This window comes from Triticum urartu, chromosome 6 (assembly GCF_003073215.2).
Source record: "Triticum urartu cultivar G1812 chromosome 6, Tu2.1, whole genome shotgun sequence".
Lineage (NCBI taxonomy): Eukaryota > Viridiplantae > Streptophyta > Magnoliopsida > Poales > Poaceae > Triticum > Triticum urartu.
In genome coordinates, this window is record NC_053027.1 from 62,707,117 (window position 1) to 62,724,765 (window position 17,649).

The 17,649-nt window shown below is 48.0% G+C and overlaps 1 pseudogene; it reads left to right on the forward strand.

Moving 5' to 3' along the window:
- LOC125516550 overlaps positions 1-17,189 on the forward strand; it is a 29,344-nt pseudogene extending 12,155 nt beyond the window's left edge.
- Positions 17,190-17,649: the final 460 nt, after the last annotated feature.

Below are 17,649 nucleotides of genomic sequence, written 5' to 3' on the forward strand. Positions count from 1 at the left end.
TAACCATCTATTGATCAACGAGCCAGTCAACTAGAGGCTTACTAGGGACATATTATGATCTATGTATTCACACGTGTATTACGATTTCCAGATAATACAGTTATAGCATGAATAAAGACAATTATCATGAACAAGGAAATATAATAATAACTAATTTATTATTGCCTCTAGGGCATATTTCCAACAATTAAACCACACACCAAAAGGATTTGGCCCAGTGGGATAAAATGGAGTTTGTCAAGTATACTAACTACTCATATTTTTCTTATCCTTGTTAACAGTTGTTTAACCGCAGTTTAGAGGCTGTTTAGAGGGCTATTTAGTGTAGAATTAGAAAAGCTAACTAGTACCAACTATAGTAACTAGCAGCAGTACATCAGTAACAAAGTAGCGGTGGACGCGGCAGCAGGCGGGCATGAGCGAGCCCCGGTGCTCGCGGGCGCGGGCGACTGCGGAGAGGCAGTTGCACGGACGAGTAGGGGCGCGGCCCCGGGCAGCAGCGGCCCTGGTGGGCGCGGCCAGGCCCCCGACGGGCGCAGCTGGAGTGACGCGCAGGGCGCGGCCTCGACGAGTCAGGGCGTGGGCGCGCGGCTATGACAGCAAGCAGCACGCAGCGCCGGGTGATCGCGGGCGTACATGGACGCGCCGGCAAAAGTGGGGGTGGGGCAGAGGTTAGCGACAGCAGGCCATGGACGGAGCATGGGGTGCTCGGGGTTTGTCGTTTCACGACAAAAATGAGCAAGGCAGCGGTATGGTTAGCACCAGCAGAAGACCATGACCACGTGGGCGTGCTTGGTTGAGGTGGAGCGGTGCTATAGCTATGGTGCAAGGCGTAGCGGTGGCAACATAGCTCGACATCAATGGTGGCAGTAGCTAGGAGCAACGGGTCAAGCAGCAGGTAAGGGGATTCGCGCAGGTGCTCACAACGTTGACGAGAAGGCCCGGGGACGCCGGAGGAGCTCGAGGTGGCGCGGGTCGACACTGGCGGCCGGAGCCCGACGAGGAAGTTGAGGTTGGGGGCGGCGTCACGAGGCCATTCGGCGTCGTGTGGCTCGACGGGGAGGGGTAGACGACGTAGGAGAGGGAGAGGGAGCTCTTGGATGCCCTGCTACAGCCCGGGGTGGCGCCAGAGCATGCTGACGGTGGTGGCGCGGCGAGCTACCAGCTCGGATGCGGCGGATCTGGAGGGAGGAACGAGAGGGAGAGGGAGATGGAGTGGGGGAGGGCTAGGGTTCGACCCGGGGGTTTTGTAGGGGGAGGGGCGCGACCGATGGCCGCCACGCACGGCCTGGGGTGGCCATGGCCGGCGGATGGCCGCCACGCCCTCCCCTGTCCTCTGTAGCGTGAGGAGGGATGGGTGAGGTGGCTGGGCCGGCCTGTTTGCTAGATGGGCCTTACTGCCTAGTAGAATAGGCCTTTTACCCTTTTTATTTTTATGTTTTATTTATCTCTTTACTACTTTGCATTTTACTTGAGCTACTAAATTAGTTTTGTTTAATACAAAACTTGGCACAAAAATACATCGCAATATTCTGTGTTGGTACAAAAGTTTCAAAGCATTTGGGAGTGTTCAACTATTTTTAGAAATTGAAAAGATGAGATAATTGGATGATGATCCACTGAATAAATTTCCAAGGGCATTTTGGGAATTCAAATGAGGTTGGTTCCAACATGACAAATATCCAGGAATTATTTTCCATCCTTTGAGCATTTTATTTTGCATGTTTGAGAAATTTGAAAATTGGAATTTAATTTGAATTAGAATTAGAATTGTGATCTGGATAACATGAGGATTAGCAACAGTAATGTGATGACGTGGCATCATTAGTAGGGGTTTACTGTAGCTTAATTGTTCGGGCGTCACAGGGAGGTGACACACTTTGTTTGTGACCACAATCATCCGCTCGTGAACAAACCTTCATTGTCCAAATATTTGAGATCCCACCAAGGCATCTCACCTGATGAAAAGGAGTTTTTACGCATCTTGTATAACTGCAACTTGACTACAGGTGTGGTGTTGTGACGCCCCCGATTTAATCATACACTAATCATACACGCAAACATGTACGATCAAGATCAGGGACTCACGGGAAGATATCACAACACAACTCTACAAATAAAATAAGTCATACAAGCATCATATTACAAGCCAGGGGCCTCGAGGGCTCGAATACAAGAGCTCGATCATAGACGAGTCAGCGGAAGCAACAATATCTGAGTACAGACATAAGTTAAACAAGTTTGCCTTAAGAAGGCTAGCACAAACTGGGATACAGATCGAAAGAGGCGCATGCCTCCTGCCTGGGATCCTCCTAAACTACTCCTGGTCGTCGTCAGCGGGCTGCATGTAGTAGTAGGCACCTCTAGTGTAGTAGGAGTCATCGTCGACGGTGGCGTCTGGATCCTGGGCTCCAACATCTGGTTGCGACAACCAGGTAGAAGGGAAAAGGGGAAAAAGGGGGAGAAAAGCAACCGTGAGTACTCATCCAAAGTACTCGCAAGCAAGGAGCTACACTACATATGCATGGGTATATGTGTAAAGGGCCATATCAGTGGACTGAACTGCAGAATGCCAGAATTAGAGGGGGATAGCTAATCCTGTCGAAGACTACGCTTCTGGCAGCCTCCGTCTTGCAGCATATAGAAGAGAGTAGACTGAAGTCCTCCAAGTAGCATCGCATAGCATAATCCTAACCGATGATCCTCCCCTCGTCGCCCTGTGAGAGAGCGATCACCGGTTGTATCTGGCACTTGAAAGGGTGTGTTTTATTAAGTATCCGGTTCTAGTTGTCATAAGGTCAAGGTACAACTCCAAGTCGTCCTGTTACCGAAGATCACGGCTATTCGAATAGATTAACTTCCCTGCAGGGGTGCACCACATACCCCAACACGCTTGATCCCATTTGGCCGGACACACTTTCCTGGGTCATGCCCGGCCTCGGAAGATCAACACGTCGCAGCCCCACCTAGGCACAACAGAGAGGCCAGCACGCCAGTCTAAACCTAAGCGCACAGGGGTCTGGGCCCATCGCCCTTAGCACACCTGCACGTTGCGAACGCGGCCGGGAGCAGAACTAGCCCCCTTAATACAAGAGCAGGCTTACGTTCCAACCCGGCGTGCGCCTCTCAGTCGCTGACGTCACGAAGGCTTCGGCTGATACCACGACGCCGGGATACCCATAACTACTCCGGCGTAGATGGTTAGTGCGTATAGACCAAATGGCCAGACTCAGATCAAAAACCCAGATCTCGTTATGCGTGTTAAGTATCCGCGAACGCCGACCAGGGCCAGGCCCACCTCTCTCCTAGGTGGTCTCAACCTGCCCTGTCGCTCCGCCTCAAAGTAACAGTCGGGGGCCGTCGGGAACCCAGGCCCACCTCTACCGGGATGGAGCCACCTGCCCCTTCAGCCCCCATCTCCGAACAGTATCACAGGTAAGGTAACTGTGTAAAGTATATTGTATATGCCCGTGATCACCTCCCGAAGTGATCACGACCCAGTAGTATAGCATGGCAGACGGACAAGAGTGTAGGGCCACTGATGGAACACTAGCATCCTATACTAAGCAGTAGGATAGCAGGTAATGGTAACAACAGTAGTAGCAAGGACAGGCTATGCATCAGGATAGGAATAACGGAAAGCAGTAACATGCTACACTACTCTAATGCAAGCAGTATAGAGGAGAGTAGGCGATATCTGGTGATCAAGGGGGGGCTTGCTTGGTTGCTCTGGCAAGAGAGAGGGGTCGTCAACACCGTAGTCGTACTGGGTAGCAGCGGCGTCGGTCTCGGTGTCTAGTGGAAGAGGGGGAAAGAAATAATGAATATAATGCAAACAGATGCATAACGATACATGACAAGACAAGTAACGGTGCTAGGGGTGCCCTAACGCGGTATTAGGTGATACCGGTGAAGGGGTATAACATCCGGGAAAGTATCCCCGGTGTTTCGCGTTTTCGGACAGATGAACCGGAGGTGAAATGTTGCAGGTTCACTATGCTAGGGACGTGTGGCGGACGAACGGGCTGCGTATCCGAATTCGTCTCGTCGTTCTGAGCAACTTTCATGTACAAAGTATTTTCATCTGAGTTACGGATTATTTTATATTAATTTATAAAGATTTAATCATTTTCTAGATTCAGGATTTAATTTAATTCGAAATTAAATTTGTATTTAAATTCTATGGGTACACAGGAAGTGTACCCAGATTGTGTCTAAGGGGCTGACAGGTGGGGCCCTGGTCAAATGTCCAGTCAGCGTTTGACTGGACCGTTGACTGGTCAAAGGGGGCCCGTGGGACCCAAATGTCATTGACTGGGTTATCCTAGTCAGCGGTTTGACTGGTCAATGGACCCATGTGTCATTGATACATGTTTTACTAAACAGCACTTTATTAACTAATCTGGTTGATTTGGTTATTATGCAGGTTAATTAAGCTAACTAGTTAACTTACTAGCTAATTAATCAATTAATTAATTTAACAATATTTATTTATTTAATTTCGTTTTATGTTTTATTTTTGGGCGTGGGCCCCATTTGTCATAGGCATAGGGGCCTTGTGGGTCGGGCGAAGGGCGTGCGGGTTACGGGCACGGGCGACCATGGGCACGGCGAGGCCGCCCGCCTGAGGCGGCAGTGGCGAGGCCACCACAGGGCGGCGCGCGTTGCAGGCGGTTGAGGCCAGCAGGACTCGCAGCGGTGGCGAGCGGGGTCGAGAAGGGCGGCAGCAAGCAACGGCACCAGCAGCAGTAGAGCGAAGCAGCGGCGGCGACAGGCGCAGCCGGACGCGGCCACCGCGCGTGTGAGGCGATGCGGGGTGAGCAAGGCGCGCGTGCGGATCGTGGCCGGTGGGAGCAGCAGCACGGGGGAAAGGGGAGGAGAGGGGAAGCTCACGAGGGCCGTAGGGAAAAGGCCGCGGGCTCGGGGTCGGCCGGTGAGGAGATCGTGGACGGGGCGGCGCCGGCGTGGTCGATGGCGGCAGGGACGACGAGGTTCGGTGGAGGCCGCTGAGGAGGAAGGCGAGGACGGTCCGGCGAGGAGGCTCCGACGTCGAGCAGCGGGGCGGCGTCGGGCATCAAGCAGCGGGATCGATCCGATCTAGCTCGGGTCGAGGTGGGGCGGGCGCCATGCGGGGAAGATGGGGAGGCGGGCGCCGGCGAGGGGGGTGGCCGGAGGCACTGGGCAGCGGCGGCGGCGTTGGGTGCCCGATCCAATCGGGATCGGGAGAGAGGTGGGGGTTCGTGCGTGGGGCTCTCCTCTGGCGGCGTTGGAGGGAGAGGGTGGGGATCGAGCGACGTGGGGGGGGGGAGACGGGGACAATGACTTTCTGGGAGTCAGAATGAAGGTGATTATATTTGGTCGAGTGAAGAGGCGCGGCGACATTGTTCCGGGCGGCGAGGCACTCCAGGCGGCGGGAGGGTGTGGCGTCGGCGAATCGGAGAATGAGCAGGAGAGAGGGAGAGTGGGGGTTCGTGCGTGGGGCTCTCCCCTGGCGGCGCTGGAGGGAGAGGGTGGGGATCGAGCGACGTGGGGGGGGGAGTGGGCGCACTTGGGTTAGGGTTCGAGGTAGTGGGGGTTAGGGGGGCGAGCTGGGCTGTGGGGCCGGCCTAGGTGGTGGCCTGGTGGGCTGAGGCCCATGAGTGAGAGGGGGTGGCCTTTATTTTTATTTTAGTTTTTGCTTCCTGTTTTACTTATTTTCTTCTCTATTTTATTTATTGTTCAATTCATTTTTGTTTTGTAAAATACACAATTGGCACCTAAATTAGTGTTGTAATATAAGCCTCTGCAATAACAAGTTTGACTACTAAATAGAATAGTTTAGTATTTCAAAATAATAAAAAGGCATTTAACTAAACACTTAAATCAATGTTTTATTAATTTTGGAACATGCAAACACATTATAAAAATGTGGTTTCTCCTCCAATATTTACTATGGATTATTTTCCACCTCTAGAACATTTTAGTTTTAATGTTTGAAAACTTTATCGGTTGACTTTAATTTAAAGTTGAATTTGGATCGGTTCTGAACTAACGCGAGATTAGCAACAGTAATCGAGGTGACGTGGCATCATTAGTAGAAAGTTACTGTAGCTTAATTATCCGGGCGTCACAATTCTCCTCCACTACAAGAAATCTCGTCCCGAGATTTAAGAGGGGAGTAAGGGAGAAGGTTCTGGTTACGAATTTCTAGCGAGTGTTCTCGGTCTTGGTTGCTCTTCTCGAAGAGGCCGATCCATAACCTTGATGTCTTCATTCCTCTGCTTCAGGTTCTCATGATGAAGTTGGCATCCTCTCTTTGGAAACTCCATTGTACTTACGAAAGAATAAGGGGGTATACCATAAGAATGGAACTCTGCATGGTTGCTTATCCGGTAGATAATCCTTAGGGAACGTGGCGAAAAGTAACTCTCGAATTAAAACTTAAAAAATTATCGAGAGCAAAGTAAGAAGGTGCAAAGTAGAAGTTTCAAGTGCATAGGCAATCGTTCGATGCCTGAAACAGGGCGTGAAGGGGTTCAGAGTAATGGAGTTAAGTGTTGTGTCTAATACCAGTATTGATGATCTCATCGGAAGGTGGCTCATGAATTACATACGAGGCCACGCGGGAGGAATAACTTTGGGAGCAGGGGTGTACAGGAGTGTCAGGTTTCGATCCTGTGGAACTGTGGGTTATGGGCCCACCATGTGGTTAAGAGTAGGAAGGGCGTTGACATCTTGCACGGTCATGATAGCAAGACATGTCAGAGGGTAGCCTATCAGTTATGTCGGCAACAATGTCGGTACCAAGGGCGAGGGACGAAGAGAACCATTTTCCTGCTCGTTGAACGAGGCAGACCAGTAGGCAGAGTTCTCGTCCATCGGTGGTTACCGGAATGTCATCAACAAAAGTAACAGGGTCTTTCTGACAGAATTGTACACCGAGGTGTTTACAAAAGCAGGAGAATATTACTGCTTAGATCATATAGATCACAAGAAAGGTTAAACCAAACAATGGAAAGGAAAATATGATTATCAGGTTTACGCAGAACAATGGAAATGAAAATGTGTTTAAACACATATTCCAGGGGTATATCTTTCCCAAGGACAAGCAGAGCATGATATCCGTGGCAGGATATCATGTAGAAAACCCCTTAGGTAAGGGGAGAGAAATTTCATGACATTACCCATACAATGGTGTTTGGATAATTGAGCAAGAAACATTTAGCATTGGCATCAAATGTTCTGGTTGAAAATCGGAGTACTACAGATAGGCTTCGAGATAGCATTGACATGGTCATCAGGTAAGGATCAGGCTATGGATACACAAAGGATCCATTAGGAACAACTTATAGAATAAGTCTTACCATTTTCTCATGGAAGAAAGGATAACCTTACTAAAATGGAAACTATAACCACAAGTCCTCCGGCCAGGTGTGATGGGCATGACATCACCTTACCAATATATAAGGACCAGTGTTATAACTCTTGGAGATATGTCCCAACCATCATATCTGACCAGGATTCATATCTGATTGGTGTTAGGATATCTCAGACTCGGGGTGCCTGAGAAGAAGAGGTGCAACACAAGTTATGAGATGACATTATATGACTCTTGGGAAATGAACTATGAAAGCGAGTCCCGATCAAGGGTTCATCATTAAGCCAAGGGGAGGATGAGGAAGTGGCTGATGGACTCAGCAATAATTCAACGAGGTATCCAAAAGGATGCATCTCCACAATTATGTGGATAAGGAGATAGCATTTGTCAGATCAAATAATATAAAGAAGTATGCTCGAGGAAAACATACACAATTAAACATTGGTTGAAAGGTGCGCCCAAAATATGGGTTGGGTTGCACGACCAACGTCAGAATGGTGATTCAATAATCAATATTCTAAGAACGAACGGCCGACCATTAACTTCAAACCAATAGGGTTGCTAGAAGTGCAGAATCCAAACAACACCGTTCACTTGTTGGTACCCCAGTTGGAATCAACACGAGGACCAAGAAAGAATGGTGATGGTGAGAAGTATCACGATACCAAGAATTCTTACGAGGTGGTAAAATTCTCACAACATTCTTGACATAAAAGATGGCAATACTCCAAGGTAAAGGAGAACAAATGCTGGATAGCAAGGATCTCAAGGTATAACACAAAACACGAACAAGTTTGTGTTGAACGGAAGGCAATCGAGTGGTCGATGATAACACAAATCATCGAGGGCAAGGATGGTATTTCTCTTCAGGAATTCAATTGATATCCTTGAGGAGCTCGAAATGTTGATGATGATCATGACAATTTCTGTCGAGAGGTTTCATGGAGATGTAATCGGTCGGCGATGACATCAAGTCAAACGAATGATGAAGCGAAAGGTTATTGGAACCATGGGTACGACACAAACTTGAAATCAAGTTTGTTGTTTGAGGTGAAACGATAAGACAAGGAAGATCGACGTAAGCTTAGCCCATCGTCGAAATTGTGCTCCGGAAAGAAGGACCAGGTAGCACAGTTAAAATTTGGCACGATAATGATATAGCCGAGTAGGCTCGGAATGACGCGATTGAGTTCAAACTCGTACTTAAAGAAGATTACTAAGAGTTGTTGAACCGTAGTGTGGACTCGGTTCAGTTATCGGTGTCTTTGAGTGTTTAATAACTTAGAGCCCATGAAAAATTGGAATCAATGAGAATGTAGCACTTGATGAAGAACTCACAAGAAGTTATGCAGTTCCGTGATAATCTTGAGATACCAGGGGGTAATACTCGACGACAAATCAAAGTAGAGGTTGGACTGGGGTATTACCCTGTAGAAGACAAGTGCTTAAACTTGCACGAGAAATGTTATTTAAAGGAGAACATGGTCGGAACCACGATTGAAAAAGGCCAGATCCCAGATATAATATGAACTTATACCAAGGGAGTAATTAATTTAAGAGAAGCTTTAATAATAAGATCTACATCGTGTCCATGGGCATGAACACAAAGTTCAAGATCGACTCCCACTTCTCCCATGCATAACCTTTCATTCACTTCTCACTTTCGAAGAAGTTGTAGTGTTGAAAAGTTATCTGACGAAGCGTCAGCAGGGTATAACCCGCATAAATTTCGAGGTCACACAAATTAAGGAAGGCATAGGCTCAACCCGTCAGGGTATCGTGGAAACATATACCACAAGCTTTGAGAGTAAATATTACCAGCTCGAAAGCAGAGCATGGTTGGCAAAAGGAGAGGATACAAATTACCAAAGGCATTATGTATCGGAGAAAGAACTCACAAGGTGATTAATTATGAAGGACATTGTCGGATAATAATCCAATAGTGGATATGGTGATCCACAATGGAGCTGATGTGAGTATCGATACCCAATCAGAGGAAGAAAGAATGCAAATGCATCGTTTTACAGAACATCTGAATAATTCAACGTTTAAATAACAAAGGAATTATGATTTTTAAATCAAGGGATCAGGAGCAAACGCTCTGATCAAGGACGGACAAGTTGAATAGACTTAGGGGTACAATCGATGGCAATCTGATTGGCCGAGGACCAGCTCGCATTTTAAATGACATCTGAGCTAGAAGGATGAATTCTACGATCTGAGTGAGGATTGCGAGAATTCGCAACATATTGAGTCAATGGACTCAAAATGATATTGACAAAGGTTGCCAATAAGATTACTATACTTATGGGATTAACCATAATGCAAGCAAGCAAGAATTTCAGGAGCAATAGGTTGCTCAGGATTTTCGGAAGACCGAATGGTATTTCGAAGAATTTTGTGAACTGCATGAATATCCGGGGATGAGCGGATACTTGATAAATGCGAGTAATTATCCGTAGTGGTATGCATGTGGCAAAGAACTGCAAGGCAGTAGGCACAAAGTATTCTCGGGGTATCTTATAATAACAAGATCGACTGGGAATAAAAGTAAGAACGACAGGTGTAAATATTTATCCATAGGGATTTTTCGATGGTAGGGAATTGCAAAAGCAATGGCACAAAGTTTCAGGAGAACATCATAGAGTATTATCAGAATCTTCTGTTAAAGCAGTCGATCATCTGTAATGAAGGGCTCTCCGGGAGAAGTGATAACGAGATCCTAATGTTAGATTTTAGAAAAATTCATTTAACCCGAATAGGAGAGATGTCAGAGTCCCAGAGTATAGGTCGGGAAACAAAGATCCTACTACCACCCAATGGCGACGTGGGCCCATGGGCCGCACAGCCATGTTAGTAAAACATTTTTCATCGACTAGACTCAACTTCGGCCAAGGAGTGTGGAAGGGGGATTCCTATAGGCAGTCGGCTCTGATACCAACTTGTGACGCCCCCGATTTAATCGTACACTAATCATACACGCAAACGTGTACGATCAAGATCAGGGACTCACGGGAAGATATCACAACACAACTCTACAAATAAAATAAGTCATACAAGCATCATATTACAAGCCAGGGGCCTCGAGGGCTCGAATACAAGAGCTCGATCATAGACGAGTCAGCGGAAGCAACAATATCTGAGTACAGACATAAGTTAAACAAGTTTGCCTTAAGAAGGCTAGCACAAACTGGGATACAGATCAAAAGAGGCGCAGGCCTCCTGCCTGGGATCCTCCTAAACTACTCCTGGTCGTCGTCAGCGGGCTGCATGTAGTAGTAGGCACCTCTAGTGTAGTAGGAGTCATCGTCGAAAGGTGGCGTTTGGCTCCTGGGCTCCAACATCTGGTTGCGACAACCAGATAGAAGGGATAGGGGGAAAAGAGGGAGAAAGCAACCGTGAGTACTCATCCAAAGTACTCGCGAGCAAAGAGCTACACTACATATGCATGGGTATCAAATGGAATAAGGGTATCATATGTGGACTAAACTGCAGAATGCCAGAATAAGAGGGGGATAACTAATCCTTTCGAAGACTACGCTTCTGGCAGCCTCCGTCTTGCAGCAAGTAGAAGAGAGTAGACTGAAGACCTCCAAGTAGCATCGTATAGCATAATCCTAACCGATGATCCTCCCCTCGTCGCCCTGTGAGAGAGCGATCACCGGTTGTATCTGGCACTTGGAAGGGTGTGTTTTATTAAGTATCCGGTTCTAGTTGTCATAAGGTCAAGGTACAACTCCAAGTCGTCCTGTTACCGAAGATCACGGCTATTCGAATAGATTAACTTCCCTGCAGGGGTGCACCACATACCCCAACACGCTTGATCCCATTTGGCCGGACACACTTTCCTGGGTCATGCCCGGCCTCGGAAGATCAACACGTCGCAGCCCCACCTAGGCACAACAGAGAGGCCAGCACACCAGTCTAAACCTAAGCGCACAGGGGTCTGGGCCCATCGCCCTTAGCACACCTGCACGTTGCGAACGCGGCCGGGAGCAGAACTAGCCCCCTTAATACAAGAGCAGGCTTACGTTCCAACCCGGCGCGCGCCGCTCAGTCGCCGACGTCACGAAGGCTTCGGCTGATACCACAACGCCGGGATACCCATAACTACTCCGGCATAGATGGTTAGTGCATATAGACCAAATGGCCAGACTCAGATCAAAAACCCAGATCTCGTTAAGCGTGTTAAGTATCCGCGAACGCCGACCAGGGCCAGGCCCACCTCTCTCCTAGGTGGTCTCAACCTGCCCTGTCGCTCTGCCCCTTCAGCCCCCATCTCCGAACAGTATCACAGGTAAGGTAACTGTGTAAAGTATATTGTATATGCCCGTGATCACCTCCCGAAGTGATCACGGCCCAGTAGTATAGCATGGCAGACAGACAAGAGTGTAGGGCCACTGATGGAACACTAGCATCCTATACTAAGCAGTAGGATAGCAGGTAATGGTAACAACAGTAGTAGCAAGGACAGGCTATGCATCAGGATAGGAATAACGGAAAGCAGTAACATGCTACACTACTCTAATGCAAGCAGTATAGAGGAGAGTAGGCGATATCTGGTGATCAAGGGGGGGCTTGCTTGGTTGCTCTGGCAAGAGAGAGGGGTCGTCAACACCGTAGTCGTACTGGGTAGCAGCGGCGTCGGTCTCGGTGTCTAGCGGAAGAAGAGGGGGGAAGAAACAATGAATATAATGCAAACAGATGCATAACGATACATGACAAGACAAGTAACGGTGCTAGGGGTGCCCTAACGCGGTATTAGGTGATACCGGTGAAGGGGGATAACATCCGGGAAAGTATCCCCGGTGTTTCGCGTTTTCGGACAGATGAACCGGAGGTGAAATGTTGCAGGTTCACTATGCTAGGGACGCGTGGCGGACGAACGGGCTGCGTATCCGAATTCGTCTCGTCGTTCTGAGCAACTTTCATGTACAAAGTATTTTCATCTGAGTTACGGATTATTTTATATTAATTTATAAAGATTTAATCATTTTCTAGATTCAGGATTTAATTTAATTCGAAATTAAATTTGTATTTAAATTCTATGGGTACACAGGAAGTGTACCCAGATTGTGTCTAAGGGGCTGACAGGTGGGGCCCTGGTCAAATGTCCAGTCAGCGTTTGACTGGACCGTTGACTGGTCAAAGGGGGCCCGTGGGACCCAAATGTCATTGACTGGGTTATCCTAGTCAGCGGTTTGACTGGTCAATGGACCCATGTGTCATTGATACATGTTTTACTAAACAGCACTTGATTAACTAATCTGGTTGATTTGGTTATTATGCAGGTTAATTAATCTAACTAGTTAACTTACTAGCTAATAATCAATTAATTAATTTAACAATATTTATTTATTTAATTTCTTTTTATGTTTTATTTTTGGGCATGGGCCCCATCTGTCATAGGCATAGGGGCCTTGTGGGTCGGGCGAAGGGCGAAGGGCGTGCGGGTTACGGGCACGGGCGCCCAGCCCGATTGGGCATTCGCCCAGATCGAAAGGGGGGCGACCATGGGCACGGCGAGGCCGCCCGCCTGAGGCGGCAGTGGCGAGGCCACCACAGGGCGGCGCGCGTTGCAGGCGGTTGAGGCCAGCAGGACTCGCAGCGGTGGCGAGCGGGGTCGAGAAGGGCGGCAGCAAGCAACGGCACCAGCAGCAGTAGAGCGAAGCAGCGGCGGCGACAGGCGCAGCCGGACGCGGCCACCGCGCGTGTGAGGCGATGCGGGGTGAGCAAGGCGCGCGTGCGGATCGTGGCCGGTGGGAGCAGCAGCACGGGGGAAAGGGGAGGAGAGGGGAAGCTCACGAGGGCCGTAGGGAAAAGGCCGCGGGCTCGGGGTCGGCCGGTGAGGAGATCGTGGACGGGGCGGCGCCGGCGTGGTCGATGGCGGCAGGGACGACGAGGTTCGGTGGAGGCCGCTGAGGAGGAAGGCGAGGACGGTCCGGCGAGGAGGCTCCGACGTCGAGCAGCGGGGCGGCGTCGGGCATCAAGCAGCGGGATCGATCCGATCTAGCTCGGGTCGAGGTGGGGCGGGCGCCATGCGGGGAAGATGGGGAGGCGGGCGCCGGCGAGGGGGGTGGCCGGAGGCACTGGGCAGCGGCGGCGGCGTTGGGTGCCCGATCCAATCGGGATCGGGAGAGAGGGAGAGTGGGGGTTCGTGCGTGGGGCTCTCCCCTGGCGGCGCTGGAGGGAGAGGGTGGGGATCGAGCGACGTGGGGGGGGGGAGTGGGCGCACTTGGGTTAGGGTTCGAGGTAGTGGGGGTTAAGAGCGGAGCGAGCTGGGCTGTGGGGCCGTCCTAGGTGGTGGCCTGGTGGGCTGAGGCCCATGAGTGAGAGGGGGTGGCCTTTATTTTTATTTTAGTTTTTGCTTCCTGTTTTACTTATTTTCTTATCTATTTTATTTATTGTTCAATTCATTTTTTTTTGTAAAATACACAATTGGCACCTAAATTAGTGTTGTAATATAAGCCTCTGCAATAACAAGTTTGATTACTAAATAGAATAGTTTAGTGTTTCAAAATAATAAAAAGGCATTTAACTAAACACTTAAAATCAATGTTTTATTAATTTTGGAACATGCAAACACATTATAAAAATGTGGTTTCTCCTCCAATATTTACTATGGATTATTTTCCACCTCTAGAACATTTTAGTTTTAATGTTTGAAAACTTTATCGGTTGACTTTAATTTAAAGTTGAATTTGCATCGGTTCTGAACTAACGCAAGATTAGCAACTGTAATCGAGGTGGCATGGCATCATTAGTAGAAAGTTACTGTAGCTTAATTATCCGGGCGTCACAGGTGTTTTTCTATATCCCTTAAAGAATTAAGTTTCCCTCTAGGCAGTCCAGTGTGCAACTGTTATGGTACTACTGTGCAACTGAAATGGCTTAACTGTGCAACTGCTATCCAACTTCCCATGATGTTTGTATATCACTTTTGGTGCTTGTTGTGCAACTACATTGTCTTTACTATGCAACTACACAATGTCCTGTATGCAAAAACTGCAAAGTGTTTTTAAAAAGGTGTAGCTAGGTGCCCATTTCCTGCGATTATCTTCTGTGTCAACACATGTCCTATTACTGTGCAGCTGGATGTGCACATTCGTGCAACTAAAAAAAGGATATAGTGTTTGTTTTTGTATTCCTTTTGTATTATGCAGGACGAATGGTGCATGTAATGGCAGAGATCTATGGATCTGAGATGATGGTGTCATTCGGACCAAAGGCAATAACAAATCTTTGTACAAGTTTCCGTAGAGATGACACAAAGGAGGGTGATCTGATTGAGACAATTGCGCACTTCAAGGATATACAAAAAATCGATCCAGACTTCTTCTATAAGGTGAAATATGATGAAGAGGACAGAGTTTTCAACATATTTTGGGTGTATGGCTTAGCTCGAAAAGCTTATGCAGAGGCGTACCACGATTGCATATCATTTGACACCACCTACATGACCAACATGTACAATATGTCGTTCGCGCCCTTCATAGGAATAAACCGACATGGCCAATCTTTCATGCTGGGTTGCGTGTTTGTGAGGCAGGAGTTGGCATCGAGCTTTGATTGGGTCTTTGGAGCATTCCTAAAGGCTATGGATGGCAAACCTCCTGACAACTTCATCACCGATCAGGATGGTGCGATGAGGCAGTCAATACAGAGCATCTTTCCAACCACCGTGCACCGCTGTTGTCGATGGCACATCATGAAAAAGGCTCAGGAAAAAGTTGGTTGGCTGTTGTGCCGGAATCCAGGACTCTCTGATGATTTCAACAAGTGTGTTGACTTCAGCTTCACTATAGACGAGTTTGAGCAGAATTGGGCTGGGTTAATGATGAAGTACGAGGCCATGACACACACGCACTTTGAGAAGTTGTACGAATACAGGTCAACTTGGGTGCCGTGCTACTTCAAACACAGGTTCTTTCCCTTCCTCCAGTCTACACAGCGTAGTGAGGGGTTCAACGCCGTCCTGAAAAGATATGTGAACCCACACAACTCAATGCTGAACTTCGTCAAGCAATATGAAAAAATCCAGAACCATATCCTTGCCAAGGAAGGCTGCAATGATTACAGGATAGAACACCTTGAGATTGAGTTGTGGTCCAACTTCCCAATAGAGAAGCAAGCTTACAAAACCTATACTAGGGACCTTTACCGCAAGTTCAGAGAAGAGTTTGAGCTGATTGGACGTTATAATGCATTCCAAGTTGGTGCTGATATATTTGAGCTCAGGCCGAACCAGGAATTTGTTGCCAAATATGGTTCTCGAAACTACTTGGTGCAGACAAGGGTGGAGGAGGGTTTCTATTTGTGTGAGTGCTGTAAAATGGACAAGGACGGCATCCTCTGTTGCCACATCCTTAAGGTGTTCACCCATATTGGAGTCGATGTCATACCGGTAAGGTACCTGCTAAGACAGTGGACACCTACTGCTGTACCTAGTGTGCCAGGGACTGGTTATGAGCAACCAGATGAAATGCCTCCTCAATCAAAGAAGTAGATAAGGGAGGTGAACAAACTAGCAAAGTTTGCGAGTGGTTCTGATCCAGCACAAGCTATTGTATACAAGCATATGCGTGCAGCACGTACCGAGATCGGCCACCTGAACAAGTCCAAGAAAAAGAAAAAACCAACTGCTGCCACGAGGCCATCAGATGATGGCAACCCTCGAGGACCTCCTCCACCTCCAGGCAGCAATCAGGGGGCCAACTCCTGATCTAACTAGCTGTGTAACTTCAGTTGCACACATCCTTGTGCCCAGTTGCACACACCATGGTAGTCAGTTGGACAGAACATGTTGCCTAGTTGCACACGCTGTGTTAGTTCAAGCATCAAATATAACACAACTAACTTATTTTTCCTGTTCTAGATATAGGTGATGTCAACCCTCAAGGACCTCCTCCCCCTCCTGGCTGTACACGGCATCCTCCGCCACCTCCTCCCCCGCGTGCTTCTCCCAATGGCCCTACAGGCAGCACTCAGGGGGCTCATCGTCCAGGTAATTACCTGCCACCAACTCCTCATTAAACTAGGTCTGTAACTCCAGTTGCACACATCATGGTGCTCAGTTGCACCGAACAGGCTACCTAGTTACGCATGCTGTGTTTGTTCGAGCATCAAAAGATAAACACAACTAATTTGTTTGTCGTGTTCTGCCTATAAGTGATGCCAACCCTCAAAGACCTCCTCCCCCGCCAGGCCCAACTAGCAGTGCCCTGCGTGCTACTCCCAATGGACCTACAGGTAGGACTCAGGGGGCTCATCACCCAGGTAAGTACCTTCACCGACTCCAAACAAAAACTAAGGTGTGTGACTTTAGTTGCACATATCATAGTGCCCAGTTGAACAGAACATGCTGCCTAGTTGCGTGCGCTGTGTTAGTTTAAGGATCAACCTAAAAATCTAACTTGTTTTTCATGTTCTGCCCATAGGCGATTACAATCCAAGTACCATGATGGGCCGTGCTACTACAGGTGTTTTTTTCAACTTAACTTGCACACAGGAACCAGTTAGTTGCACAAAAATGTGCTGTGTGGTTGCACAGAACATTAGTGCTGGTTGCACAATAACAAAAATACTAAACTTTTTATATGATTATTACACAGGTGATCGTGATGGTCCTACTGCCCTGTTGGAGGCTGCATCCCTTGCACAAGCTTCTGATGATTTTGTGCCCAGGGATCCTCCCAGGTCTACTACAAAGGGTAGGGCAAAGAGTCGACGGTACAAATCGGCGCTGGAGCTACACCCAAAGAAGAAAAACAAATGCAGCCATTGCCAATCTACAGAGCACACTGCTGGTGTGTGTCCACTCAGGCTCCTGTGATTCTATTTCCTCATTTGTAACTTTGGAACATAAAAGGAAAAGAATGATGTTTTTTTAGCAATGTTGGGACCAAGTGGACACATTCAGCATCTATGATTCCTCTTTATCTAATTTATGCTCCTTGAATTAGTTCATGCACTGTGTAAAAAAAGTTGCTATTTGTGCCTTTGTTGGCAACTGGTTAAAATATTTAGTTGTTGAACAATTGTATGTCCAGTCCTCCTAATGTATCAAAAAAAGTGATGATATTGAGTTACAAACGGAATTACTAGTAGTGTGCAACTACAAAATCTGCTTAAAAAATGTGCAAACCAGCAACTTCCTCCATGGAGCAGGAAAAAAGAAAATAGTACTGACCTAGTCCTTGTCGTATCTCAGCAACTTCCTCCATGGGGCGGTGTTGTGCACGCTGGTAACCCAGTCATATGCCAGCTTCTTCCTGATGTTAAGTACTTCCTTG